We start from the raw sequence: 27220 nt of genomic DNA, 5'->3' as shown, positions 1-27220 counted from the left end.
TTCTGAAGGGTTTGTCTGTATGTATGTCTGTATCTCTGTCCCCACAAACGTCGACCAATCACAGCTCACACTGCTATGCAATGTCAATCACACTTCTTACACACACGTCAACACAGAGCTAGTCTCGAGTAATAAGAAGAAGAGGAAGAAGTCTTTATTCATCATGCATTGACACACACATGCGATGGGCGGCACACACAGATGCAATTTTATTTTGGGTCGCCGATGAAATTGAGTCTCTGAGCTTGACCCATCCCGTCGTCCTTCCCCCCAAGGGCAGCCGGGAGCAGATAGGGGCTGTGGCGTGGGGCCGCGCCCCGGGGACCAATCCAAGCGCTCCTGTCCGTCTTCATCAGGGAGCGCGACAGCATTAGCGATCTGTTGTGCATGGGAGATACCCCACCTGGGTACCTGGCAACGCGGTCGCCAAGCAGGAATCGAACCCTGGACCTTCTAGCTGTGAGGCAACAGTGTTAACCACTACACCACCGTGCTGCCATGTAGTAGCCATACTTCTCTCCACATAATGTTACACTACGTTAGCACTGTACCAGCGCCGGAGAGAGGTCTGGCTGAACCTATTATCATTCCGGTATAGAGGAAAAAACACTCTGGCTTGTTTGTACTTCTTTAAAACAATCACAATCATCCTGGGCGGCGCTAAGCAAAATAGACTTGCAAAATAGTGTCGCAGATAGTGGAGGGGAAGGAGAATTCCGACTGAAATCGTCGGCCAATGGATGCTTATACCCACAGTCTCATGACGCCGATCCAGACTAACAGATGGCTATCACTAGCCATCTGCTTAAGCTACTAAAGCACGTAAAGATGCAAAAGAAAGCCAAGCTATAAAATTGATGATGAATTGATACACATTTGTGAATGTGCATGCTTGTTTCACGACCTGCTGGTGCCAATGTTAGTAGCTAGCATCCACCCAAAGCTAGAAGGTCTACCTCTCTCTACTACTAGGCTAAGCTAAACCCCCCCCAGCCCATATCTTTGCTGTGATAAAGACAAGTTAATAGTGTGCTGTCCATGGTTATGAAACAACAGTCAACGTTGGTAACATTAGCAACGTATGTTGTTATCAGTGTTAGGAACGCAATGTTACGTTAGCAACGTTATGTAACGTTAGTAACAGGCTGCAGTTCACTTTATGCAAGAATGTTTTGCATCTGTGACACTATGTCCCAGCTAAAGATTGCACAGGGAAGTTATTAGACTAGGTGTCCTCTTTTATTTTAAATCCATTGTGATGAAAATCAATCTTTCCAGGGACACCTGGTCAAGATAATACAGCATTATAAAGTTACAGAAAGGATCAAATAGAGCGTGATGAGAAGAAACAGGGACAATTAGAAAATAGAGCATGTTAAAAGCAGATAAGGGGCAAGTTGCAACAGATACATAATACAAAATCCAGCTTGTGAATTGCACTCTTCATTTACACAGAGCTTTGAACTCTCCCAGGGAGACAAAATCATTAACCTGTAGCGTGTTCTGAAGGTTATTCCATGACCTGGGTACAAAATAAGAGAAAGCTGCTCTACCCAGTTCTGAGCAAATCCTGGGTGAATGGTAAATGGTAACAGCCTGGGTACCTGGTAGAACAGCCACCTAGAAGGGCGGCTAAGTGGCGCAGTGGGCAAGGCGCTCGCCACTAGTGCAGGAGATGCTGGGTTCGAGCCCAGCTCTCTGCATTGCTACCAGCTTGGCTGGTCGTTCATACTAACACAATTGGCAGTGTTAGGGGTGGGAAAGCTGGTGGGTGGGTCCTGGTCGTTGTAAACAGCGACTCCTACAGTTCGGTCGGGGCGCCTGCTCAGCGAGGAAAGGATCTAAGGGGGGTAGTGTGATCCTTCCACACGTTACACCCTCTCAGTGAGTCCGCGCTGCCAGGTGAAAAGAAGCGGTTGATTGGCTACACATGTGTCGGAGGAAGCACGTGATAGCCTCCACTCTCCCAGACCGATCGTAGGGGGTAGGTGCGCAGCGACCAGGAAGGGGATTGGGAATTGGCATAACGACTAACATTGGGATGGGAGAAAAACGGAGGAAAAAGGAGGGGGAACAAGATCCAAAAAAATTAAAGGAACAGCCACCTAGTAGAGCGAAAGGTACAGCAGCTGGTGGCGAGTTATAGATGACACAGATATACAGGGAGTTTATGGTTTTGTAGATAGAAATAGACCAATGCTGCCGTCTCCCTAGGCTTAATGAAGGAAACATACAGTAAATTGAATTAAAACCAAGATACGATGTATTTCCATAATTTTGAGGTCATTTCACCATAATGGTGATCAGAAATTAGGGAAATACCACGATACCGTTTTGGAAATACAAGTAGTTAATTGTAATAGTGATGACGATTCTGATCCTCATCACTAAAGGCCACTGGAAGTCCTCATCGCCCACGTAGCTCCTAGTAATATCAGTGCCCTCCTGCCCATGATAATTCAGTGTCAAGTCAAGTCAAGTCAAGTCAAGAGTTTTAATTGTCACGGCATACAGGTATACAATGAAATGCGGGTGGTCTTGCCCGCAACGATGTGCAATACAGTGGTACATATAATAGAATCAAAAGAAGAAACAACATTGTGCAGTAACAGATAGCAGGTAACATGGAGTGACATCTCGGTATCTGTACATAGTTATTTACAGCGCATGTGTGACATGCTAGTTAGCTTTGGTAGTGCAATACACTGTTCCTGTTATTCTAATTTAAAGTGTCCTTTCCTTTGGCCATAAGTGTGCGTGTGTGCGACATGAGTGTGTGCCCGCTCATGTTAAAGTGTTAAGTGGCTGCTCGTGTGTGAGCGTGCACAGTGTGCGTGTCGTGTGTGTGTTCATGTGTGCTTGTGTGTGGACAGTTCAATGTTCTGAGCACTCAATGTACATTGTTCATGGCTCTGATGGCCTGGGGGAAGAAGCTGAGCCTAAGCCGCTCTGTCCTAGTAGCTGGGATTTGCAGGCGTCTGCCTGACCTCAGCAGCTGAAACAGGCTGTTATTGGGGTGGTGAGGGTCTTTCATTATCCTGCAGGCTCTGGATTTGCACCTCTTGTTGTATAGAACCTGCAGGGGGGGTAGTGCAATACCCGTGGTACGCTCGGCTGAGCGCACCACTTTCTGTAGGGCCTTCTTGTCCTGTGCCATGCTGTTTCCATACCAGGCAGTGATGTTTCCGGTCAGGATGCTCTCTACAGCTCCTGAGTAGAAGGACTGGAGTATCTTCCCCGATACTCTGAACTTCCTTAACTGTACTTTGTACAACACAATGTAATATTATGTAATATTACACATGGCTACTAAATGCTATTTCCCCGCAGTAATACTAATCTGACTTGCCTCAGAATTAGTTTAGTGTGTCCATAGATGCCACAAAAGACCTTGTTTGCTGTTAGGCTATCTCTCTCTCTCTGGGCTCTGGCTCTGGTCTGACCTACTTGTTGGACAGGCAGGCCTCTGTCCTCTGTAGTCATGCGTGTGTGTACGTGTGTGTGTGTGTGTGTGTGTGTGTGTGTGTGTGTGTGTGTGTGTGTGTGTGTGTATTAATTGGGCACTTCACATTGAGAGAAACTATCCACTTTTTCTCCTTATTTTTCAATTTTTTCTCCCATCCCAATTTCGTGTATCCAATTCTCCCCTACCCTGTCTTGAACGTTGCTAGACTATGCCTCCCACTGGTCGGCTGTAGTGAGGATAGAAGCCTTGCATCACGTGTCCCCTCCGGTACACGAGGAGGCAGCCTGTCGCATTTTTTCACCAGACAGCTCGAACTCTCAGTGACGAGGAGTAACGCGTGGGAGGCTCACGCTGCCCCCGATACTTCCTGTCTCTGCTGTACAGGCGTCACCCAACCGACCTGTAGGAGTCGCTGTCCACAAAGTCCAATCCCCACCCACCGGCTTTCCCACCCTCTAACACTGCCAATTGTGTTAGTATGACGGCCGGCCAAGCCGGAAGCAACGCAGAGAGCTGCGCTCGATACCAGTATATCCTGCGTTAGTGGCGAGCGCCTTGCCCACTGCGCCACCCAGCCGCCTGAGAGAAACTATCTTGAGAACGGTGTAGTAACTGTTATCTTGTTTCCACTCCAAGAGTCAGATATGAGATTGTTTTTACTATCCATTCTCGCATTTCAGTTTATCACCCAGTTAGTCATGGTTGGTAAATAATGAAAACCCTCCAGATTAAGAAAACACACTTTTCTGGTCGATGTGTTATTTTAACGTGTAAGTAAGTACTTTTTCACAAATCTTAGATGTTTGTTTAAGAAAACAAACTTTACCCTCTCATTTCCCATGTCCCAGTGTTTCATGATGCAAGTGTGTGTGTGAGCCCAATAAGCATAACAGTGGCGAATCAGCAGTGGGTTCAAGCTATGAGGTCACATGCACGCTAAAGTGTGACCAATGGGGTCTGAGCTATTGTCAACTCCAGGAAGCTATTACTGATCTAGTCATTTACCAGGGTAGTGTCTAGATCAGTGGTCTCCAACGAGTAGCTCACAAGCTAAGCTACCAGTAGCTCCCCGCCTGCTTCTGAGTAGAGAAAAGGTCATGGGGTCATCAAAATCAAGTAGGTTCTTGTAATTAGTTGTAATTAGTTTGTAAAGTTCCCGGTTCGATTCCCGCTCCTCCCGGGCAGAGTGTCGAAGTGTCCATGAGCAAGACACTTAACCCCTATTTGCTCCCGATGAGCAGGTTGGCACTCTGCATGGTTGCCTCCACCGTCGGTGTGTGAATGTGTGAGTGTATGGGTAAAATGTGAGGAACAAAGGAATGCTTATTAGTAGGTATTCATCACATTCCATAATTGGTATATACAACCAAATCAGCAGAGAGCACATTCAAACTAGCCTCACAATTAGTGGCAAAATAAGTATGAATAAGTGACACCACAGTCTGTTGAAATCTAAAAATGTATCAACCATACATTAGTTATGTCGTGTGAAAGCTTGAGACAACTGTTACATCGAGAATTCATATTCATATTCGATATTTGCTGTTTAGATCATATAAGAGAATATAACTCTGGTCAATGGTCTAGATCCTATCGTCCATTTTTTGTGGGAATAGTGCCACAACGAGGCAAAATAACGCACATCGTCACAGGCCTCCTTACTTCTGTAGAACAAACTTATTTGTGAAGTTTGGTGCAAATCGGACAAAGAGTTCACAAGTAACACATAACTTCCTGTTTACCGTTAGTTTTTCTAAATTCGGAAAATCCTAAATTCAATTGGATCTGCAGTCATACGGTCTGGCCTATCAACTATTACATTATATCTAGATGGTGTATTTGAAGACGTTGTCCTTAGATGCCACACAGCCAGTTTTGTGAGCATCAGTTTAACAGCAAAGGGAGAGTAGGGAAAAAAGTGATTATCAATTAAATTTAAAGCTGCAGTGCGGAACTTTGACATAAATGAATGTCCGTTACATTTAAGCCCTGTCCAAACAAGTTTACACAATGCTGCTTAAGCCCATCACCACCAGGGGGCTCTCTCTGTATTTCTCAGTATACCAGAGTAGTGTCTGTGTAGACACTCCCGCGCTGGCGCACTGGTATAGTGATGTGTTTTTGGCTAGTTTGTGGAAGAGAAGAACAACAGTAGGGACGGAGTGAAATGTTGGAAAAACCTAAGAAACGTCCAAGAAAGGTTTCTGGAGTGGAAGCTCCAGATAAAAAAGGAAACTTGGCATTCAGAAGAAAAAAAGTAAAACAAAAAAAAAGAAAGCTATGGACAGCGAGGACAATGATAGTGTTTGTGTAATTCCGCTGACTGCCAGTAGTTGGAGTTCTGCACTGTTACTACTTTAAATGGCGGGGAATCGTAGTGTGGCAGACTTCATAGGTCCTTATGGGATATTTCTCCATAAGGATCCGCGTCTCTGGATATCATGAGATGTACAAGGATGTTGAGGATGTACGAGTCGGTGGTGGCGGGCGCCTTCTTGTACACTGTGACCTGCTGGGGCAGCGGACTGAGAGCGGGGGACACAAACAGGCTGGAAAAGCTAGTCAGGAAGGCCAGTAACGTGGTAGGGGTGGAGCTGGACTCTCTAGCGGTGGTGGCGGAGAGGAGGAGCCTTGCTAAGCTCCACGCCATCATGGACAATTCCTCCCACCCACTACACACGGACTTGGCTGACAGAAGGAGCACGTTCAGAACTAACGTTAGACTAAGGCTCAGTCTAGATGTACACTGAACGGCACATGAAGTCCTTCATTCCGACAGCCATTAGACTCTATAATGCATCACTGTGCCTCACTGCATCACTGAGCACAGGGTGACAGTACAGCCTGGCAAAATCCTGCTGGACACTTTTCACTTTACATTTTCACACTTATTACTGTACATTTTACTGTATATTTTTGGCTGGATAGTTGTATATTTAAGATTTTAGAACAGAATGTAGATCCCCGACCGTATTTTATTCTTTATTCTATTTTATTCTTATTTTTAATATGATTATATTCTTATTCCTATTTTAGTCCTATTGACTACCTAAATGTTTATTGTTGTTCAATGTGAGCGATCTGTAGTGCCGAATTTCCCTCGGGATTATTAAAGGATTTCTATTCTATTCTATTCTCATGATCTCATCATACCTGACTGTATGACTGACTAACGGGTCAAGATGAGCTCCATTTAAAGTTTAGCCTGATGTTGGCACTGGAGGAACGGTCACAGGGTCACCCAAAACAATTGGTTTCTTTTTCTAGGGGTCATGAATGTCCAATAAAAACGACTCCACTAATCATATTCACACCCAGGATCTGTGGTGGCAGTGGCGGTGGCAGCGGACGCAGCAGTGGTTGCGGTGAATCCATAATATCTGACTCAGACACTATAATTTCAGGGATATAAATCAATTGAAAAAAACACCACACTAGACACTAGCATTTACTATATCACCCAGTTTCTCATAAGCCTGTTAGCACTAATATCATCACAGTCCACTGGACTTCCATTAGAACGAAGATGAGAAAATATTAGATGGGCAATGGGCTACAGCTAGAAAAACCTGCTAAGTAGCCCAGAGATGACGGGCTAATACAGGTGTGAAGCCACATGATCTACATGGCTCTCTCCTCCTGGATCAACAATGCTTCTGTTGTTTGATTATGTAGTGGTGACACCCACATACGATTTTTTTTGCAATGGCAGACATGATTATAGACATTGTACTGACATTGGCATAACTGATGACATTTGGAAGCGCTTTCAAGAAATACAGAGGTTAGGAATAAACCACAGAATGACTGAGAATGTACATTTCTCACATTCTCCTTTCCAAGAATTATTTTTTTATGGCGTCGTCTTGTAAAGGCAAACTGCTGGGTCTGGACTGAGGTCAGAAAATTATGTGATTTCCACAAGGGGAAACACAATGTCGTTTTCACTCTGAATTCTGGAATTTGAGCACAGCTGTTTTTGTTGAGACAAGTCGGCTGTGACTTTTTCCCCCTCTTTTTCGCTCTCTCTCTCTCTCTCTCTCTCTCTCTCTCTCTCTCTCTCTCTCTCTCTCTTAATCTCTTCTTTATCTCTCTGTGTCTATCTGTCTTTCTATATGTCTCTCTCTCTCTCTCTCTCTCTCTGGGCGAGGTGCTATAGCATAGCTCCAGCCTTGAGTCACTGTTGCATGGAACGGTAACGAGGAGCAGATGTCAGATGAAAATGCTTTGACTCCCTTTATGACGGATGATGGCGGGTCCCGGTTGGCGTCTTAAAGACCTGCCCGCTGATGAAATATCTCCAATGTGTGGGATTAGATCATCTATTGACTCCAACTAACTCCAACTAACTCTTTTACTTGTTATTTGTTGCTCCATGTAACTTCTGCCCTTTTTCTTTTTAATATAAGCTATACCCAGAGTTTTCCTACGATGCTTATGTTTACCTTTGGGTGAGACATGGGATAAGTATTTTGAAATGATCTCCGTACTGTAAATCCATAGCCATTAGTTAACAATGTGTACTTGAACTTTTGAACCGGTGATCTTCCGGGCAACACCGAGTCAAGGAAAATGCAAGCCTTTTATTTTATTAAAACAACCCCCCCCCCCCCCCCCCCCCCCTGACAATAGGAGCTACGAAATCAATCTCTCTGTAGTCATGCAGGGGCTCAAATCACACTCTGGCCTCTCATGGTTTGCATTTCAGCTGTTCGTTAAAGTGCCAATGGAAACACAAAGAGCAGCGGTCCCCAGACGGCCTCCACACCTACACAGTTCAACGCCGTCTGGGTTATTTAGCCTCCTCCTGGGCTCCTTCATATAGTTAACGTCCATTTGCTCTGCATCGTCACGCCCACTGTTGCCCATACATCACATCACACATCACCCCTCACTGCATACATCACAAGCCCAGCCAAGGATAGCAGAGACTAGGCTGGCCCGTCGAAGGCCCAAATATTATCCAATTATTTTTTTCATCTCACAAATAAAAGATGAGGTTTTTAATGGGGAGTGTCGTCATGCCTGGGGTCATTTCCGTGACCAAGGCTATGGAGGCGCGGTAATCCGTAACGAGGAGTAATCCCATTACGTGCCAATGGAGTACTCTCGGTTTACTGCTGGCCCTGGAAAGGAAATACATTTGGGGATAAGCTAGGGGGGGGGGGGGGGGGGGGGGAGTCCTGTCCAGTGGACCCGAGGCCACCCTGCCAATGAAAACAGAGGGATTCGACTTCACAGGGCTCTGGCGAGCTTGTGATCCCGGTCCAGCGGGCAGAATCACATTCTGCTTCTCCTGACATGTACACTGCTCCTCTCCTCTCACACTTCACTTACAGTGTGTTATTCCAATCTGTTAAGCTTTTCTCATAAATCGTCCGGGGGGAGTTAGCATATAGTTAGTATCATCCTCAAGCTCCAACGTTTACTTTGCAGGTTGAAGGGGACGGGGTTGAGTTACTGCCAGTAGCCGACTGTAGTAGCAGTTGAGGAGGTGGGTATAACTCTGAAGGGAGGTGGGTATAACTGAAGGGAGGTGGGTATAACTGAAGGGAGGTGGGTATAACTCTGAAGGGAGGTGGGTATAACTCTGAAGGGAGGTGGGTATAACTGAAGGGAGGTGGGTATAACTGAAGGGAGGTGGGTATAACTCTGAAGGGAGGTGGGTATAACTGAAGGGAGGTGGGTATAAGTCTGAAGGGAGGTGGGTATAACTGAAGGGAGGTGGGTATAACTCTGAAGGGAGGTGGGTATAACTGAAGGGAGGTGGGTATAACTGAAGGGAGGTGGGTATAACTGAAGGGAGGTGGGTATAACTGAAGGGAGGTGGGTATAACTGAAGGGAGGTGGGTATAACTCTGAAGGGAGGTGGGTATAACTGAAGGGAGGTGGGTATAACTCTGAAGGGAGGTGGGTATAACTGAAGGGAGGTGGGTATAACTGAAGGGAGGTGGGTATAACTGAAGGGAGGTGGGTATAACTGAAGGGAGGTGGGTATAACTGAAGGGAGGTGGGTATAACTGAAGGGAGGTGGGTATAACTCTGAAGGGAGGTGGGTATAACTCTGAAGGGAGGTGGGTATAACTGAAGGGAGGTGACAGGTGAGTATAACTGAAGGGAGGTGGGTATAACTGAAGGGAGGTGGGTATAACTGAAGAGAGGTGGGTATAACTGAAGGGAGGTGGGTATAACTCTGAAGGGAGGTGGGTATAACTGAAGGGAGGTGGGTATAACTCTGAAGGGAGGTGGGTATAACTGAAGGGAGGTGGGTATAACTGAAGGGAGGTGGGTATAACTGAAGGGAGGTGGGTATAACTGAAGGGAGGTGGGTATAACTGAAGGGAGGTGAGTAAACTGTAATCACTCCTCCCTATGTATTATAATGGCAATTGGCTGATAGGTGAGTATATTCTACTCTGTATAGCTGCACCCTGTTCTCTTCCTATCACTGTTTCTTTTACTCTGTGTCTCCATCTCTGCCAGAGCAGTGCGTTTGAATAAGAATCAGACAGTTATATAGCCCAGCTGACCTCAGTGCATTTACTGGGTTTGGCTTCTGAAGGACTTTTTTCCTGGACTGGTTTTTACTTGTGCAATAAAAGCATGAAAAGTGACTTTCCCTGCTCTGTTGTGAGAGACAGAAGAGAGAGGAGGCTGCTGGAAACGTAGCCCTCTTGGGGAACTGCTGTTGGTGAAGTGAAGGCCACGGACGGGGCAGCAGCTGCCCTGTGCTCCCTGTCAGGGCAACAGAGGTGTTATGCAAACTGCCTTTTATTGGGAAAATTAGGTCGCTCCCCCAGTTTTTTTTCTTTTTTTTTTTAATCTTTTTCCCCCTCCATTTTCCTCCGATTTTTCTCCCATCCCAATGTTAGTCGTATGCCCATTCCCAATCCCCTTCCTGGTCGCTGCGCACTTACCCCCCACAGTCAGATCATCTGGGAGAGTGGAGGCTATCACGTGCATCCTCCGACACACGTCCAGCCAATCAACCGCTTCTTTTCACCGGGCAGCGCGGATCCTCCCTGAGAGGGCGTAGCGTGTGGAAGGATCACACTATCCCACTCAGGTCCTATCCGCGCTTAGCAGGCGCCCCGACCGAACTGTAGGAGTCGCTGTTTACAACGACCCGGACCCACCCCGCCAGCTTCTCCCACCCTCTAATACAGCCAATTGTATTAGTGTGAACGGCCAGCCAAGCTGGTGACAACCCCGGAGCTGTGAGCTGGATTCGAACAGGCGAATCCAGCTCACAGCTCCGGGGTTGGTGACGAACGCAATCTCCGCTACGCCACCTAACCGCCCCGCTCCCCCAGTTATGAGTAGAATGCTCACTGCGATGTTTCTGGCCCCTTGCCAAGATGTCTTCCACTTGCGCTCATGGTTTCATTCTGTTCTCTGGCCTCGTCCATCAGCAGTTGGCCCCGCCTCTGATCTTATACAATCAAAATGATGCATTGATTGACGTCTCCTTGCCATGTCCCCAATATAGGGATTAACTTGTGGAAAAGTTCTTTGCTGGAATGCAGGTTTTTGGGAATGTGGGTGCGGCTGCTCTGTGAGTGTGTGTGTCTGTGTGTCTGTGTGTCTGTGTGTATGTACGCATGTGTGTGTGTCTGTGTGTATGTACGCATGTGTGTGTGTATGTACGCATGCATGTGTTTGTGTATGTACGCATGCATGTGTTTGTGTGTATGTATGCATGCATGTGTGTATGTACGCATGTGTGTGTGTACACAGCATATGTGTCTGTGTCTGTGTTTGTGTGTGTGTGATCTAGACTCCTGAGTCACCATGACCCAGTAGTGGTCATATTGCATTCCTTTAACCCGTCCCCAAAGCCAGAAGCGAGCCACATACTGGTAGTCGTAAAATTCTTCAACCAGAATTCTATCTATATCCATGATCATCCTTCACTTTGCAGAAATGGCAGCCATTTTTAAATAGGGTTCAAGCTATTGAAAACCCTGTAATACTCTAGGACATATTTAAACCTATTCTCACGTTTCCCTTGTTGTATAAGGGGATCTGCTGTAGCACAGGATGTACACTTCTTGCTTCCTTGCTTCCTTGGTTTTTACATCCGATGTTATACAGTATGTTTGGTTTGGTCAGTCTTGCCATGTTTTCATCTACTACATGGCCCCTGCACGGATATGGATACAATTGGCCAAATGAACATTTCTGTAACATTCACATCCATGATGTTTCTGCAATTGCCTACTCATGCCAGTTGGCTATAAGGCATGGCAATGGGAGTGACCTATCACAAAAAGGTTGCAGCTATTCCCTGGTTTTTGGTTGGTTGGAGGGTGGGGTGTGAGATGAGAGAGGAGCGTTGCTCTTTGAAGGCCCTTAAAGATCCCCTCCACTCCAAAACATGTTTATTTTATAGTTAACTCCTCTTGGATGTATGACTTTAACTATACAGATAGTTATATCAGCAAAGCACCTTTTTTTGAGAGGGAGAGCTAGATAGCTACCTGTAAAGTTACTGTTGATTATAAAGGCAGGATCCACATAATTTAGGGCACTGTGTTTTGTTCACAGTGCCTCAAAATTATTTAGCTTTGATTTATGTTGACAAAAGATAGTAAGATAAGTGTAAATGTGTTTTGTAAACTCATCGCAGGCTATGCAAATGTTAACACATCCCCTTCCCCAATGGGTGCTTGTTCCCAATTAGCATATTCATAGATCCTTGTATTCACAATGAGGGTGAATGTGTAGAGATGCTGCTAAGCCATTTTCAATAGTTTATTGAACAATTTGGTGGAAAAAACATAATCATACAAATCCTTATTAAATATAGAACATGTTAAGGGTTTAAAATACATCTGGAGGCAAATCTTTAAAACATGATGCACATAAATCACAGGCTGTTGACCTATGTCTTTATATAATGGAACCATTATAAATAAATTACAATTGTTATTTATGTATTCATCAGAGGCCAGATGGGATGATTTGTAGAGGGGATCTGGCCAAGATGTACACAGTCACTATGTTTATCAGAAACACATGAAGCCCATTGATCTGCACACAGTGCCTTCTCTATCTCTCCAGGATAATACGCCTTTTGTTCAAATAGTTATCATGGCAGTGGAATGTGTGCGTGTATATATATAGCCCCTGTTTCAAACTTTATCCCCCCCCCCCCTTGCATTCTCCTACGGATCTCTCAGTAGCACTGCCCCTGGGCAGAGCTGCTGATAAGGATTGTTGTTTATAGTGGGGATTGTTGTTTATAGTGGGTATCTCTATGCTGTGGTCCACATCTCATGAGTGTCTTTTCTAATTTCCCAGGAGAAATAAGCTTGAATTGATACGCCACTGAATCTTTCACACTGCTGTACACCGGTAGAATACTGATGAGAACACGGCTCGAATTTCAAAATGTATATATTTTTTTTAAATATATACTTTGATTATCTAAATCGGTGACACCTCCTCCCCTCGGTTAGTCAAACCAGAGTTATTGAGGTAATTTGGGGCTCTCTCCACACCCCCTGCTGTTGACCTGGTTGTGACCAGACGCTTGCACCTTCGGTCGGGTCTCACGCCTGATCCGTGTTAAGACTCAAGAGGTGGTAAATTCTGCAGCAGTCCTTCCATTGTGACAAATGGCGGCAATGATCTCCCGTAACAGTGTCAACGCGGGTACACCAGGCTACGGCTGTGATGTGGGGGCGGGTTCGTTACGCCGCAGGCAAATGGAGCTTTGAGGTCACTAATGTTAGTTAAAGAAAATGTTTGCTTTTCCTTTGGTTCTGGTGATAAACCTTTAACAACTTAATGCCGTCACTATCAACCGCCCACTTTGCACACCATGGCGAACACAAGCGGCTGTCACGTAATCTTTAAAAACGTGCTGGTTTAAAATGTTTCAATTATAAACACGTATGTCTGGATTTGACAAAGCGGCAATCCTGTTCCAAATTGGATGCCGTGGTTGTGCTTGGGTAATTGTTGCAACCACTTTGTGTTATTGTGTTTGGGGATCGAGGGAGGGGCCCCAGCTTGTCTTGTCAAATACACATTACATGCAATTGCATATCCAGTTCTCTTTTACTGTCTAGTTACATCACTGCTCACCGAAGGCTACACAGTTGAGAAACAATTAGTGTGGACTAGTGCGGGCTGCGGGCACACCCAATACTCTCCAATAATAAAGTGAATCTGGGTCCCTTTGTTTACATGACCACACACACACACACACACAACATATTTTTATGCACATTTTGAAGTATTGCATTAGAAACGCTTGATGGAAAGGGCAGAATTCAATAAAACCTTGTTACGATTTGGTTGGGATGTTGGACCCAGGTGCAGTGCAGAACGGATAAACGAGAGGCAGGTGGTGGTTTTCAAACAAAAAGATACTATATTTTTTAGCAGAAAAAGGGTACACGCAGACGAGGACGTATAAATAAAAGGGGAGATACATCTGTCTCCAAAAATAGCACAAACTTATATATATAATAAATGGGGAAAGCAAAGGGGAGAAAACGATGTCTCCAAAACATGACACAAAAGAAACACGTCAGGCAACGGTGTGACAGTACATAACTTAACATAAGCACACAATAAAGTCATAGAAGCTAAACAGGAAAATACACGGCAATCAATATAAATGTCGAACAGACTTATTCTCCATGGCAGGAGCGATAAGTCTTTACTCAGAATGCATAGTACTACTCACGGCAAGGTTCAGTGCTCGACTGACAGCCTCAATAGTAACAAGGAAGTGCATATAAAGCCACCTTAACTAGACACACCAGGTACCAATGAATGCAATCAGGGCAGATAGACAGGTCAATTACCACCAGATAACGCTAGGGCTTTGCTTCCTGAGGAGAGCAAACCCCCAAACGTTACAAACCTCTTGTGCCAAAAAGTTTGTGTGTGTGTGTAACGTATTCCGTTAGTGACGATCAAAGCATAGCACTGGGGGGGGGGCCCAACATATATATATATTTTTTTTTACTAGACATCACTCAGGTGTATTATTGATGCTCTCATTGATACTATGTTTGTTTCTGAAGTGTTTGTTTCTGAAGTGTGTGTGTGTGTGTGTGTGTGTGTGTGTGTGTGTGTGTGTGTGTGTGTGTGTGTGTGTGTGTGTGTGTGTGTGTGTGTGTGTGTGTGTGTGTGTGTGTGTGTGTGTGTGTGTGTGTGTGTGTGTGTGTGTGTGTGTGTGTGTGTGTGTGTGTGTGTGTGTGTGTGTGAGATATATAGAGAGAGAGGGGGGGCTTTGGTAGACTATTGCATTGGTCCATTCATTGAAGATGAACGCAATGCGACATCCTTTACTAGGCTCACCCACCAACAGTGCAGGTGCTGAACTGCTGATCCGAATGTATAGGTAAAAACCATATTATGCGTTTTCATCAACAAAAAAAATGGCCAAAAACAAAACGCGCGCTTGCATTCACTGGGGGCCTACAAATACATTCTTTCATGGGGCCCTGAATCTGGAGCTACACCCCTGTATGTTGTATACAGTAGGATGAAGTCTTGCATGACTGGTCAGCTGTTTGGTCCGATTCCATTGCATAAGACCTCTTAACTGGGTTTAAACGTTCTAAAATGATGCAGCAAAAGGCTGTCTGTAAATGATCTCCACCACAGCTTCCCCAGAGCTGTCAAATGTGGTGATACGCTCAGTGCACCGGAGAGAACTGTCAAACGTGTGGCTGCTGCTGCTGCTGCTGCTGCTGCTGGGGAGACCAGGAGGAACACGTAATGGAGCAAATGTAACATGTTCATTATAATGTTGTTATATTTAGTCTGTTGGGAGCAGCTATATTAACCAGAGGGATGTAACATATCGTGCCTATCACATATCTCATGGCTTAATAGCTTTAGGTAGCCTGATACATCACCCTGTTACAATTGCCAGTCACCCCTATGAAACAACATGCATCAGAATGCATTCTCTGTGGTCTTATTCGAGTAGCCGCGAAAGAACCTGCAAAATAGTAGTTTCTCAACAGCCAAGCTTCGTTGTTTCTGACGTTGCTTGTTCCGTGTTCAGGTAGAAAGTTCAAGCCGACTGACAGAACGCACCTAATCCGCATTCTATTTTTGCAACATTTCAAAGGTTTGCTTAAAACTCGCTTTACAATTGGATGGAAACATGGCTGGTGCGTCTTTTTTTTTTTATCAAATATTCTTTATTTTTCCATTTTATACATAAAACAAGACAAACACAATACAGTAATAATAATAATAATAATAATAATAATAATAATAATAATAATAATAATAATAATAATAATAATAATAATAATAATAATAATAACAAGACCACACAGTACCACAACAATAATAATAACAACAATAACGACATTAGCAACAATACAAATAATAAATACAGAACATAAAAAACAACTTATACTATTACAATGGCTGGTGTGGCTTAAAGGAACACGGCAACTGGTATCTATCTTCTTGTCTCTCTTTTGGAGAAGACGGTAAGCTAATTTCCCAAAATGTTGGCGTGTTCCTTTAACACTTTGGGCACCAGCCGCTTTAGCCATCTTTGTACTCAGTGTGCCACTGCTGTAAAGGATAGGGATTTTCACTGTGCGTCGCCGTGTTTGCAGGGCTATATCTATATTCTATATTATAGCTATGGAGACAATACTATGGCTCATTTGACATTAACTCAATCAGCGCCAGATGGCGCTGTGTACCGTGTGGTAAGAAGGCCACCGCTTTAAAGTATAGGAATACATGGCGGTGTTTGCAGGGCTCAAACTATATTATATATCATAGCTATGGATATAATACTATTGCCCATTGACATCGAGTATCTATCGTTCAATTTGTGAAAAAAAAAAAAAAAATGCATCCATACATTCCCTAAAAAACGTTTCTCGCCTGTATATATATATATATCTCGTTTTCTTATGCTTTGATCGTCACTAACGGAATACGTTACACACACACATTACACACATACGCTCAGATCGCAGTGAAGGGATTCTTGGATCAACGCAAGATTGATACCATATAGCCCTTAACTTGACTAGGATGTACTCCAAAAAGAATATTCTAATTATCTGATCGCCATTCCAAGTATTGATGTAGATCGTGTTGCCAACATAATCCAACAAAGAACATGAACCGAGAGTGCTTGATTCTCCTCAATCCCTGCGTTATAAACGCTTGTCCTGCCCGACAAGGAAAACCCCGCCCGGACACTTTAGATCGACGCACAGCTCAAGACAGAGAGTTTCAAAGGATGTGCAATACCGGCCGCAAGGTGGCATTCTGAGGCCACGGTTAGAGTAGTGTGGGGTATGCGGTGGACGTCGTTGCAATGTATTGGGGCGGAACGGAGTATTTTAGGGTGATAGTTAGTACATTGTCATGGGATACACTCAGGGGAGGAAACTAACTTTTTGGCTTACCAGCCAACTGGCGAGTATCTGATTTTTTTTACCAGCCAAACAGATTTTTTATCAGACAAAAAAAATCGCTAATTGTGATAATTACTTCTTTGTATGTCAAGCCGCGTCAATGTTGTGTATGCATCTGGGTAGGCACACTGTGCCTTTAAGACAGTACGGTGGTCTTACGACAGTGCTGTGAAGTACCGTCAAGTGTTGTGGTAACGTCAGTTGGGTTGGTGTGCTGTTGTGCACAGTGCACTGGTTGAGCTAGCCCCTTTCGTGACTGCGATGTGCAAGCCAGGGGCTTTTGAGCATGAAATAAAATGTCTAACCTTACGTCGTAGTCCGGTGCTTTTTTGGAAACATTATAGTCATAACAGATACACCTAGCTGGCTGCTTTGAGCACACGGGGCTAACGTTAGCTAGCAAGCAGCTATAGCTAAAACGCTAACTAGAAGCTAACCACTGTATACAGTTCCAGTAGACTAACATTACACCTCTGTGATTTAAATGTGTCCTTAGTAACTTATACTCGAGGGTTGTACTAGGGTTGGATGCAGTTCCCCGTTGGTCAGTCTGTCTGTTTTCCATCTTCTGCTGTGTTTAACGTTATCTGTTTGCGAGTGCTCCTGATGGCTAGCCTAGTACCGCGGGACTTTTATTATTATATGTCCGCGGGTTGGCCAGTACTGCGCAAACGTTTATTAAACATTATATGTCCGTGGGTGGTCTTGTGCAGTGCTCTCGTGGCACTGTCAACTAAAGCGAACACTCAGAAGACGGGCACCGTTTGCCAGTGCAGTGATTGCAGAATGTTTTATTTTTTTGTATACTCGCCAGCAGGGGAGGAAACTAACTTTTTGGCTTACCAGCCAACTGGCGAGTATCTGATTTTTTTTTACCAGCCAAACGTAAAAAATACCCGCATTTGGCGGGTAAAGTGGCCTAATTTCCTCCCCTGGATACACTGCTTGCTCTGGCTAACTGTGTTCCATTCTTATAATGCATATGATCCAGTGGCGGTAGGTTGCCCCCTGGTGGAATATAATAATCTATGCAAGTGAGTCTATTAATAGCCCGTCCATCGGCGCCAGGCATAAGAAGTTAATTAAACTTGACAGAAATTATATCGACGATAATTATCGATATCGAGTTATATGAAAATAATTTTATAATTTTATCGCGATAACGTTTTTGGCCATATCGCCCAGCCCTAACAGAGGGCGCACCAAGATGGTTAGTACGCGAACGCACTGCTCTTAGTGGCCCACCCAAAGGCGTGATCCCCCCTGCCAATGTTTGATCTACTCCGTCATCTCCCCCCGGAGTCGAGTCTAACCTAGTGCACTGGCGCTCAGTAGAGTCAAAAAATCTCCTTCCCAGCCGACCGCATAAAAAACGCAGTTTTTATGATGTTGGGCAACCAAGGCGCGCCGGACCCACAAAGCATATTCAATCATTGAAAAAACACCCTGGGCCAGCGCTGAACGGTCTCGTAAGACCATACGCTGATTTCATAAAACAGCGTATATGCTCGCAAAGAACACGAGAACAGTGACGGCGGATTTCTAACAAGAAAGAGCAGCAGGGAGCCTGTCTACAAAAGACACAGACACGGGTCCTCACATGACGAGCCTGGGAATAACAACCACGTCAATTCTGCTCCTTATGTAAGAGGGGAAGACAGCGGTTTTCCCAGAGAGACCTCAACGTGAGTAAAACAATTGAAAAAGGTTCATGTAACACATTGGACCAAGACTCTCTGAGGAGGAGGCTCTGAAACTCTGAGGAGGCTCTCACACTGAGAGGGAGGTTCTGAAACTCAGAGGAGGCTCTGAAACTCCCTGAGGAGGAGGCTCTGACCCAATATACACTACTGGTAGGGAGCAGAGTAGAAGACAATTGTCTCTACTGCATTGCATCACCTATCCTTTACAATGACAGCGGTCTGCAGCATAGGCCCTGTAACTCACGGACATGTCTCTTGGCCAATAAGAAAACGTGCTTGTGCTTCAATGGCCTCTCGAGCCTGGGAATAAAAACTGCATCAATTCTGCTCTTCATGTAAGAGGAGAAGACAGCGATTCTCCCAGAGAGACCACAACGTGAGTAAAAACAATTGAAAAAGATTCATGTAACAATTGGACCGCCATCACCTATCTCTGAGGAGGAGCACTGTTTTATCGTGGGGCATCAAACTAGAACCCCCTCCATACCGCTATGGAGAGGCAACAAAGGGATTCTTGCTTGGAGCCGACCTTACGCAAGCTGCGCAGTTGCCCCCGCACAACTGACACACCTGAGGCTCGCGTCGCAAAACACCACCCGCCCTAGAGAGACCGGCAGCTCTCTCAGCCGACCGCCTCTCGCGGCATAGTATCCAGCTGCATAGCCGGAGCACAACGCCAGCGGGGGAATGCGAAGCACCGGTGGAGGTCAGAATGATCATCATCTTCAATCTAGACTCTCCGGTGGTGACGACATTATCCTTTCTTTCTCCCGTAAATTAGTGAGAGAGGGAGAAACAAAAGAAAATGCCAAAACAGCTCCTATAACTAAACTAACTACTTTAACACTAAACTTAAAGCGGTGCTATGACACAGGATTCGGTGGTGAAAATAGGGAAGGAGCTGTGGTGTGGCCATGACCCCGCTTATATAGGAGCGGATGTGGGAGTGGTCAGGCAGGTGGGCAGGTCATACACTTGGTGAACATTTTCATTTTAGGATATGATTAAAGGGATAGTTCCAATAGAGCAAAGCGTAAGCTATTAACGTTAGGTTATGGCTATAACCAAGTTCTGTTAGTTAGGGGTGACGCTTGGCATCACTACTGCACTATCTCGCATATGTGCACGCGCACTGAATAAAGACCACAAATGTACCTTTAATCCCAATATTCGTCTGACCACACCCCTCATCAGCTTACCTTCATAAGCAGGTGTGTGGTCACCTGCTCTCCTCCTTCCCAAGCTTTCACCACAAGGTGAGGTCAAGGGCTGCAGCGGCCGTCTGATGCCAAGCGTCACCCCTAACTAACAGAACTTGGTTATAGCCATAACCTAACGTTCTGTTCCGTTAGGGGCTCTGCTTGGCATCACTACTGCACAAGGGGAGGCCAAGCGGAGCCGCTGGCTGACAAATACACCCAGCTGACAGCCCCCCACAACCATCAGAACAGGGAGGGCCGAGCCCCCCCGACCCCCCCTAATGGAGGGTATCCCCCCTATTAGGGGCTTCACGGGAGGGCGACGGACCCGACCGTGCGAAGAGGCACTCAAGCAACTCAACGCACAGGGTGAGCAGACCGTGGCTTGACCCCACGACTACACACACGCACAACCCGCATGCCACCCGGGAACGAACGGAGGAACAACCTCGTTACTGCCCCCAGAATCACGGGGTCAAGGGCAAACCCAACCCCGTGGCAAGGCCGTAGCAGCGGAGCGCGAAGGAAGACCCAGACCCACCAAAAGGACTGGACTCCCTAGAATGGGGGCCCGGAGAAGTCCATGATGCCAGCATCAAGACCCCACCAGGTGGGCACGTAGTGCCCCGCCCCCCACATCGCCAGCGTATTCGGACAAAGGCCCCTCAGTTACTGCACCTGGTATTCCCAGGCGGAATCCCATCCAAGTACTAACCAGGCCAGAACCTGCTTAGCTTCCGAGATCGGACGAGATCGGGTGTGTTCAGGTTGGTATGGCCGTAAGCCGAGCGGGCCCTGTCCCCCCAATAGTACACCGCCTGGCACACTGACCCTGCAGAACAGGCAGTCAGCATGGCCGTAAGCACACAAAAAAGGTTAACCAACGGAAGCAGGCAGCGCACCGGGGAAAAACCAGGCAACAGGCTATTAACCCTAGCCTGGAGACTGCGGACGAGACAGGCGCCAGAGGGGACAGCTGAACACAGCCGCCCCGGCGGAAGGGGCGTATGCTGGCGTTGTTGCATGACCAAGCCTCCATTTAAAAACCCCCACCCAGAGGGGTTGAGGCAGAGAAGGCTGACACGATTGGCAGACGTCATGAACGTGCAGGGGCACCCTCAACCGGTGAACCCGAGAGTTGACACTGCTCCAACACACCAGGGAATCAACCACCTTGGCGTTACCCAATGCGGTGGTTGTTCCTATAACCCCTCAAGAAAAAACTCCAAAACACACCTGCGGGTATACACCGGCTATACCGCAGTACAAGTGTCTCAGTTTTCAAAAAAGGGTTAACCCAGGCCTACGGGTCGACGAACATTACCTCGGACCGGGCCTGGCAATACGGGAAGCACAGGGTCACCAGAGGAGGTCAAAGACCACCCCAACAGGCCCCTCTTCGCCATGCGTGAGAGAGGAGCGAAAAAGAATGGAGAACCAGCCCCTAAGCACACCGTACTTGGTATTCCCAGGCGGTCTCCCAACCAAGTACTAACCAGGACCAACCTGTGTAGCGGCCGAGATCCGACGAGATCGAGCGTGTACAGAATGGCATGGCCGTAAGCCATTACGACAGTGCTGAGTAAAAACGTACCCAACCAGGATCTCCATAGCGCTTAACCCTGTGACACCCGGACCGACCTGGCATTTTTCCCCCTGAAAAAAGCCCAAGCCCCTCAGGGTACCAGAACAGCAGATCTGCATCCCCGGCGGACAACGGGTTCAACTGATCCGGACCAGCGTGACCAGAACCAGTCCCGTGCCCTAACCACGCCGACATGCCTACTCCAGGAGAAAGGGCAGATATGCGTGTCGATCTTTAACATGAAAAGAAGGCGCCACCCAGACGTTCGGGCGAACCGCGCCCGGTGGCCCACCCCAAGGGCGTGAGACCCCTCTACATATGTTCAGATCCATTCCGTCATCATCCCCCAGACATGAACGAGAATCCGTCGAAAACCATCCCAGGTCGTGGGATTTGGTCGTCGGAAGAGGAAAAACCCCCATCTCAGTTGCTTCATAAAAACGCCGTTTTAACCCCAAGCAACCAAGGCGCGCCAGTCAGTCGCCTGTTTACAGCGAGCTAGCACTATACGTGCATCGGGACACACCCCCATCAATGAACAGGCTATTTAGACCTGTCATTGAATCCCCAAGGCGCCCAGGGGAACGACAAGAGGGGTGTGACACTTCCTAACTCCAACACTTTTTGAATAGAAAAGAAGGAAGCATCAACAGTATGTATCCCAGTCTACACAGCCAGGGGTAAAATTTTTTCACATTTTTACATCCCACCACCCTCCCATAGGAAGGAGACGGGGATCCCCAGAGAGACTTCCCACGCGAGCTGTACAGATTGAAAAGAATATATTGCACCTTGAGCCATGTAAAAAATTGGTTTTAGGGCTCTCCGGGGAAGAGGCACTGAACCCATACACACTCAACAATCGAATTGAATCGAATACATATACAATAGAACAGGACACCTTCTAGAGGGTCCACTCACTTTGACAATCTGAGGAGGAAGGCTCTGTACTCTGATGGAGGCTCCCTCACATGGAAGAAGGAGTCCGAACTCACAGAAGGCCCGAATAGGCGCTTGGTGAGGAGGAGCCCTGACCACCCCCCTGAAACAGATCCATCACATGGACCTAAACAGCACACGGAAGTCCTACCAACAGAGACGCGCACGGTGACGTACTCTATGGTGGGGGAATTCCTGCGGTGCACACGCCCAATATACCAGGCCGTGGGACCAGGAAACTCCCTCCCCCCCCCCCCGTAACGTGCCGAACCACCACGTGACGGGAACCTTGAAGGACAGGGGGTGTACCCCTGACCGACAGAAACAAGGGGAAGAGGAAAGGTTACCAGTTCACCCCTTTACGACCCCACACCCATGATACGATGTAATGACAAAAAGAGAATATGACACAGTCATAGTCAGCTCTATGCAGCGTCTGACAGCTCCACACAGCGCATGAGCTAACCTGCTATCTGATTTTTACTAAGGAAAAAACACAGAAATAGAGAGGGCTCTCTAAGAGCCCCGGTCCAACATACACATGTGCTTCTGTGGCCAGTCCAACCCAGTTGTAGGTCACATGACACACACAACCCATCATCACCTACAAAAAATGGCAAAAACACTCAACAGAGGAACGCCGTTTTTCACAATGAGAGAATACATAATTCTCGATTAGTATCGGCCACAGGCCTTGCTAAGCACACACGACAGCGACCAAACCATCTTTTCTTTTAGGAAAATAAAGTTTCTCCAGCAGTTTTAGCACAACCTCAGCAATCAAGCTAAGGGTCACATCGCATCCCTACCACACAAAAGACACAATTAGTGCACAACATGTCTGATAGGAGGATGAAAAAGTCCCCAGGGAACCGGGGGGAAACACAATCCTCTTATTTTACCCTCAATACGGCCAGTTAAAACAGGAAAACCTGTTAATATGTGAACACACTGTTCATTGTCATCACAGGCTGAGAAAAGAACATTCTTTTACTCACTTGTCACCAAGCATAGCTTCATAGGTTAGTTACCTTAGTTGTGAGTACACGGTACATATAAACACCATGATGTTTCTCACACAACAACCAGATCATTACATCCCGATTTGCACGGAGAAGCTAACTGCCAGTGACAAAAACAGCTCACACATAACCCGCGTCGTATCCTAAATGCATTGCAGCAACACACGTTTTGGGAAAAACATCGTTATTCACAATACATTTAGAAAAGTAAAACCAGAAGACGTGTTATAAGGTCTGGTCAAACCTGGTCCTACCCGGAACGTAGATCAGCGAAGTGCAGTCACAGACACCGTAGGAACACAGCCGCTCCTGTGTTGTTCGAACTGGGCAGCGTCGCCGCTCCAACCCGCACTACAGTCCTCTTTGTTGATGCAACCTTGCCGTCCTGGCTCAGGGCAGGGTCGACGAAACATCCCCTGTCAAGGATGACGTCGTAGTCAAGAGTGTAAAACATGTTAAAATCAAAGCACGTTCAACAGAATAGCATCAAGCTAACGGCCGCTCCAACCGTTCGGGCGCTACTGCCCCTGCTCGCGAGATGCCGAGCTAACGGCGCACGCGACCAGAAGCGAGCTCACGGCGGCGCGCGAGAAGCTAAAGCTACCCCGCGCCAGGCCATGGCCTATAGCAGCAAGCTAACGTTACCTAGTGATCACGACATGCTAGCACCGCAGCTAACAGCTGACTGGCTAACAGTAGGCCCAACCTAAGCAGGCCATGCAGCGATCCCAGCAGGCTAACGCAGCAGTTAACAGCTGACTGGCTAACCGTAAGCTAAGCAGCTATCACCTGAACATGTATACAATGACATAACACTCACCCAGACAGGCCGCCGTTCTGAACCTCTCCTCACTTTTTAAGAGAAAAGAGAAACAAGATGTCAACACTGCTTTACAACTGTGATTTTACCAACACCCGACGGAATCAGCACAATACCAAACTGGCCTGTGTAGCTGACTTGAACATGGATCTGCCGCTATCGCACATCCATGCACATATCCCCTCGTGAAGGAATACTCTCATTTGGATATGAAAGATGGGGCCTTAACACGGTGACAGAGAGATGTCCACTCGTCCAGAACACACAGGGATCACCAGTGTTAATGGTCGCGGCCCACTAGTTAAAATTATAATGGTCTTCAGACCAAGGCCTTCTGTCGCCTAGGTGGCTGAACAAAGGACCCTAGCCTGGGGCCGGTTTCCATAAACATTGTCAAGTAGCCCCCATAGCACTAACAGACAAGTGGAGCCTGCCAGCAAAACACTACTCACCCAACCTGGAACGCACCGCTTCTCACAACAGCGGCATGTCCGACAGTTCAGCTGTGGCCTGACAGGTTTCACCCCAACAAACACAACAAGGAACTGCAGTTGAGAAGCATGCAGCGGCGTGCTCCAAATACGAAAACCGGTGGAGGGTTTTTAGAATGATCATCATCTTCCAGACACTCCAGTACGAAGACAATATCGCTGTATTTTCTCGAAAATAGTGAGAGAGAAAATAAAGATATGATGTCAACGTATCCTTGTTTCCCAAAGCTGCTCCTAATCCTTTCTTCATGGTGTCAAGTGTGGGGATCTACCGAGGCACTTCTTCCTTGTGGTGAAAGCGAGAAGGAGGAGAGCAGGTGACCACACACCTGCTTATGAAGGTAAGCTGATGAGGGGTGTGGTCAGACGAATATTGGGATTAAAGGTACATTTGTGGTCTTTATTTTGTGCGCGTGCACATATGCGAGATAGTGCAGTAGTGATGCCAAGCAGAGCCCCTAACGGAACAGAACTAAATATAACTCCCTAGTGCACCTGTAATTTTTTCAAAACCAAATTGTGACTTATGAACACAGCATACTGTAATGTTCTGGGGTTTGGTGTGTCACTGTGTTAGCTGGGGGTGTGTTTCCCCCCGGGAGAGATAGGAGGTGGCACCGGAAGTTAGTTTGTTGTCGTGGATTATACAACGGCATGCACATTTCTCGATTCTGATTGGCTGAAACAGTCCATTTACACGTATGTATTGCGAACAGTCCACGCTTGCTGGCCCAGGACCCGCCCACAACCGAATCACATCACATCAATCCGCCGGATCACAAGATGGCGGGCAATAATCTTTAACAATGATAGCGTCCTAACGACTAAATATGAAGCGATTCTGTCACAGCGAATGTCTTAGTCGTTTAAACAATGTTGGATGATGTAATTGATGGGTCATGAGTCAATACAGAACAAAAGAAAAATCGTGGATTGATTGATTGATTAATTTGTATTTAATTTTTTTATTATTTTTTAAACAAACACATAAACAAACATGACAACACACGATAAGATATACAAGCATTAATTGTCAGAGCACATCCAATGAAATCACATTTTAGTTAATTGTCTTATATAAGATATACCCCTAATACCTGTGTACCTGTGCTCGAACCCCCCCCTCCCGGACCCCACCTTGGGAAGTACCTCCATTATCCCTCGCACCTAACCAGACACTACCATTATAAGCTAGCTTTTATTCTCTCCACCACTTCTAACCACATTGACATTTTGGATTCATTGAGACCCAGAATTCTTGCTGTAGATATTTCTTGATAAATCACATCTAGATATGTAAGAAACCAAACTTTCCGGCAAATTTTTTCCGGTTGAAACCAGCGTGATGCGATCAGCTTTTTAGCTACTGTGATACCCGATAAAACCAATCTCTTTAGCTGTGGATTTACTGCAAACTCAAAAACATCATTCAATAGTAATACCGAGGGGTGTACAGGTATATTCCAAGATACGAGTTTTGATAATTGTTGGGTCACATCTTTCCAGAATGCCTTAACTGGTGGGCAGTCCCAATACATGTGCATAAATGTCCCTTCGTCCCCATTTGTACATTGGGAGCATTTGGAGTCTTGTTTAAGACCCATTCTGCACAGTCTTATAGGAGTCAAGTATGTCCTGTGAATATAGTTAAGATTGATTTGTTGATGATCCGGATTCCTTGATGTAAGTCGGACATTTGCCCAGGCTCCTTGCCAATCAAAGTCATTTTCCAGGTCTGGTATATCCCTCCTCCAGACAGAGTCTATTTGGAGGGTTTCATACGAGGACGTTAGTAATTGATGATAAAAATCTGAAACAAAACCTCTCGATGTCTCTCTTTCATAGAAGAATTTGTGGTATCTGTGGTGTTCAATTGGTATGTCTAATGGAACACCGTGAGACTTCAAACTTAGCTGTAACTGTATGTAAAAAAGCCATGTGGACTTGGTGAGATTAATTTGATTAGATTGATTAATTTGCGATTTTTTTTCAATTTCTTTTTCCTTCTCTCTGACTGCAGCCCTCACTCTCACACTGTCCCCCCCCCCCCCCCCCCCCCCCCACACACACACACACACACACACACACACTCCTGTCTGCAACGCGGGGGATAGTCAGACTGAGAGAGAGCTGGGTGCTGCGCTGTTCTAAGTGAGCATGGCCTATTGAGTTGATTGATTGATTGATTGCTAATTTTATTACTGTACGCTTGGTTTCCAACTGGTTAAGTTTAGGCCCTCTACAGTAGGTTTAAAAAATAAATAAAAAAATAGGGCGAAGAAAACTTTTTTTTCCTATAGGGCAAAGAAAACTTTTTAATTTGTTTTACCTACTTTCTATAGAAGCATCTAAGAATGAAGTTCTATAGAAAGTAGGTCTGCATCCCCTTAACAATTGTGTGTATTGAGCCGTACTGTATTGTACCCAGTCTGCATCTGGTAATAAAATTTTCAATCAATCATTCCAATAATACACAGTTGGATGTGTTAGTTGGTTGGATGCACTTCCGAGCTGCTTCCACATGGAGGCAAATTGTCTTTTTTGTAGTTGTGGGAACTACTTTTTCTGGCG

At 46.1% G+C, this 27220-nt stretch overlaps 1 protein-coding gene across 1 annotated transcript in view; it reads left to right on the top strand.

Annotated features, from left to right (window-relative positions):
* zcchc24 (zinc finger, CCHC domain containing 24) overlaps nucleotides 1-27220 on the top strand; it is a 92366-nt gene that overhangs the window by 7072 nt on the left and 58074 nt on the right. The gene's annotated exons all lie outside the window — the stretch shown is intronic.

Source organism: Notolepis coatsorum (genome assembly GCF_963971535.1).
Source record: "Notolepis coatsorum genome assembly, chromosome: 9".
In the NCBI taxonomy this organism is placed as follows: Eukaryota; Metazoa; Chordata; class Actinopteri; order Aulopiformes; family Paralepididae; genus Notolepis; species Notolepis coatsorum.
The sequence above is the reverse complement of the archived record's forward strand: the minus strand, read 5'-3'. Positions and strand labels throughout refer to the sequence as shown.